The sequence below is a fragment of the Odontesthes bonariensis genome, chromosome 17, assembly GCF_027942865.1.
Source record: "Odontesthes bonariensis isolate fOdoBon6 chromosome 17, fOdoBon6.hap1, whole genome shotgun sequence".
NCBI lineage: Eukaryota > Metazoa > Chordata > Actinopteri > Atheriniformes > Atherinopsidae > Odontesthes > Odontesthes bonariensis.
Genome location: NC_134522.1, coordinates 14,140,234 through 14,144,038, shown reverse-complemented (window position 1 = coordinate 14,144,038; position 3,805 = coordinate 14,140,234).

Below are 3,805 nucleotides of genomic sequence, written 5' to 3'. Positions count from 1 at the left end.
CAGGCTGTTCCAGTTGTTTTTGTTCTTGCACTACACAGAAACACACAGAAATGAATCATGAGCCAGTTTCTAACAAGCCAGCCAGAGATTCCCAGAAAAGTCCAGGTGCCAGTTTAATCCTGGAAAGACTGACTGAGCAGACAAAATAGTTTCTCAATGATGTTAGCCTGCACTGGAAAAAATACGAATACACACAGACTCAAACACACCGGTTAAATGGAAGTTTTCTATGTCCTCTTTCTAAATAAGAAGACAACTTAAAGCTTGAAATGAAGCTGGTGTAAGTTGCATGTTTGGATCACACGTTACTGAACCTTTTGAACTGCAGGCATGTTGGAAATGATGCAACATTTCATCTGAGGTGAAAGCGATGTGGTGATTCATGCTCATTGTGAGATTTTTCAGGAATCTAGATTTCACCACAAAGCATCTGAACTTGTTAACACTGCCAGTGTCGGCTCATGGCATAACAGAATGACTCTGGTTGTTTCTGTAATTTCGTCATGAGTAACAGTAATTGCTTAGTCTTCTGCCATCTTCTTACGCTCACTCTCTTTCCCCTCAACACTGAGTCTTTGAGAGCTTCCAGCTCTGTGGGCAGCATGCCACGGTAGTGGGAACTCACAAGGGGTTATTTTCAAACATTTTTCTCCCGGCGGAACACTTCGGTCTCTGTGAGAACTAAAACAAAAAGGAGGCAAACAAAGAGAGGACTCCAAATTTTAACCCAACATTGCTGCGACAATAGCCAATCCTCCTGTGTGGGGCCGTTAGTCATACGTCTTCTCATCGCAAACTAGTTGAGAATAAACAGGAAACCACACAGCGTCATTACTGTCGCCTTTGAATGAAACAGGAAGAGAAGAGCGACTGATTCTGGCTTATTGTGATGCATTATGACCGCAAATACAGTTCAATGAATCTTGGTGGCAGTTCAAAGTCCAACTGTAAAAACAACAGCGAAACAAAAAAATAATAAACTTGAGATGAATCTGTTGTGGCTAAACCTGCACAGACATGAACAAACCTCACCCTCTCAATGGGGAATTTTCCTGTTAGTGTGAAGGAGGAAGTCTTCAGGCTCCACATGTGTTTATCTCCTCAGCCCCATGTCCTGTGGAGGATTGTAAATTGGTGGCCTGAGACACCAAAATGCCTCTGTAGATTCTGAAATTGAAACCAGTTGTGTTTTCACAGCTATTCCCTTTTTCCTTTGACATGAATTTCTTTTCTTTTTCTCTATTGTTTTGTTTATGTCTTTGTTTCAAAGTAAAAAACAGAATTGAGCCAGTGGTGTGCCGGCAACTATCATAAATCATGTATCGTGACAACCATCCCTGTTAATAATTTAAACTCAATATTAGCAAGTGTGGCAATCTCACTGACTAACCAGCAGCCAACCAGTTTATGGTTGTACTAACGAGCAAAACAAAGAATACACCCTTTACCTAGTTTTTGTTTGCTCACTGATGCACCCTTTTTGGCAGCTTTCCCCAGAGTATGTCTGAACAAAGGGAAAGGTTTAGAGTTGAGTCTCAGCTTTCATTACAGAGAGTTATCGATAGCTGCCAGCTGTTCCTCTGCACTGTCTTATTGAATTGCTGTTTGATCTCACTTTGATAACAACCACAGCAGCAACGGTTAATAAAAGCCAAGTCATTTCCTGTAGAAATCTTTGAATAGATCGACATCTTTATTTTTCTCACCTCCTGGACATTTTGTGCACCAGTTGGAAATAAGTGCACATCTCACACTCTATTTACTACAAATTGCGGCTCTCGGCCTGTCAACGGAAACTGAGATTCCAGTGAGACAGCGCCCATAATGACAATGCAATCTCTCAAAGTCGTGTTAATGCTCTTATTACACAACAAAAGTGTTCCTTCAGTGCAAAGGCTGCGCAGCAAATAAGACACCAGATGGTCTCTCTTTTTTTTAATAAAAACATTTGGTTATTTCATAGATCGATTGGTTGCATTCCATTATCACTAAATGCAAACCATGACACTATGCCAGCTCTTCCAAAAGCTGGCATAGTTTGGGAGGTAATAGTCAAAGTGTCCTCAGTAGTATAGCAACAGGTGTGGTTCACACCCTGGTAAACTTCCAGATGCTTCCAGAGATTTATCAGCTCTGAGAAGCGTAGATAGAGATTTGTAATTTAACTTTAAACTTTTTATTACCATGTTGAATACAGGCAAAATACAACATGCACAACCAGTAGATGCTGTTGCATAAATGGAGGTGAATTCAAAAGATCCAAAAAAGTCAAAGTCAAAGTTGCTTTATTGTCAATTTCTTCACATGCCGAAACATACAAAGGAATCGAGAGGACGTTTCACACACTCTCACGGTGACATATAAAGTGCACAGGCACAACAGATAGGACAGGACATATCAATACAAAGTAAACAGGGCAAAAGCATTCAATGATAACTCTATGTAAATGTTTATATATTGGATTCTTGTTATCTCGGGATCACATTTCCGTTTCAGTTTTTGTATTAAACCTTTCTTTCAGAGGTTCAAGTGGTACCAAGTCTTCCGCAAAGCAAATACATGTCACGACTCAAGTCCATCTTCAGCTCTGCCATTCACAGTCAGGTGACGTGCCTGAACCAAACTAGCTGGCTCGTCTGGAAAGTAACAAGGATTTGTTCAAGTTTAGGAATCACCAACGGCCACGTAGGAGCACATACTAGGAATATAAGGGAGACGAGTTCTCTGTCTAACGAAGAATGAACATTCCCATGATCTACCGAATGGGATTTATTTTACCCCCAATTCATTTATAAAGAGCTGAACCAAAAAATTACCAATGGCACGGATGACTGGATGGGAGGAGCGGTTTATCTGGTCAGAAATCTTCAAACCATTCCAGGAAATTTACCAATCCCTTCTCAAGGCCAATGAATTAAATGCGGAAATTCTCCCACGTCCTCAACATTCCACATGAATTTGCTCATTTTCTGGCAACGTTACTCTTTAAACAGAGTGTCTTTAATCACAGTTTCTTAAATTATAATGTATTTACAGTATATGTTTTAGAGGACATAAGAGGACATCTCAGTCTTCAGTCTTTCATTACTAGTATTAATTTGATTATTCACCTCAAGAAAAGATAGATATTAACATAGACGTTAATAGAAATATCTAAAAACAGCTCTATAACAATAGTGTTGTGTGTAAAATCAGTTTTGACCGTCGTAGTTTTCCCTTTAATAAAACTAAGATCTTCATAGTCAAAACACCCTTGAGCTTTTACAAGGCTAAATTCAACACTCAGTACGCCACACCAGGGCCGGATAGAACCGGATTACTTGTGATCAGGAATATGTATCAGGTAACCAGCCAATTTCAAACACCAAACAGGGCCTCCTGTATGTTGAAACAAGGGATTTCTTCTCAGGCTCCCAATTTTATGAATGAAAATATGGGCACAGAGGTTTTTAATTCCACTTTATGTTCAAAATGGAAGATGAACATTTTGAGCAGTGCTGCAACAATCCTCTGAATAATATCAGCACCATGAAAAAACAGCATGTAGTATATATACTGCAAACACCTGCTACAGCTGGCACTGTTTGGTCTACTTAACTCGCTATGCAAAATGCATTTTAACGGCATTTCAAATTCTTCCAGCAGGTTACAGGAAAAATACATGGTGAAGGGTCACTAGTATTTTGTCCTGTTCAGTTTTATTTTGAAGTAACTAAGATGAGGAAGAAGGTAAGATTACAGTTTTTTTTTTGTAATCCTTCGCAGTTTTTGTCATTTACCGACTATTTCAAAGTAATAGTAGCCA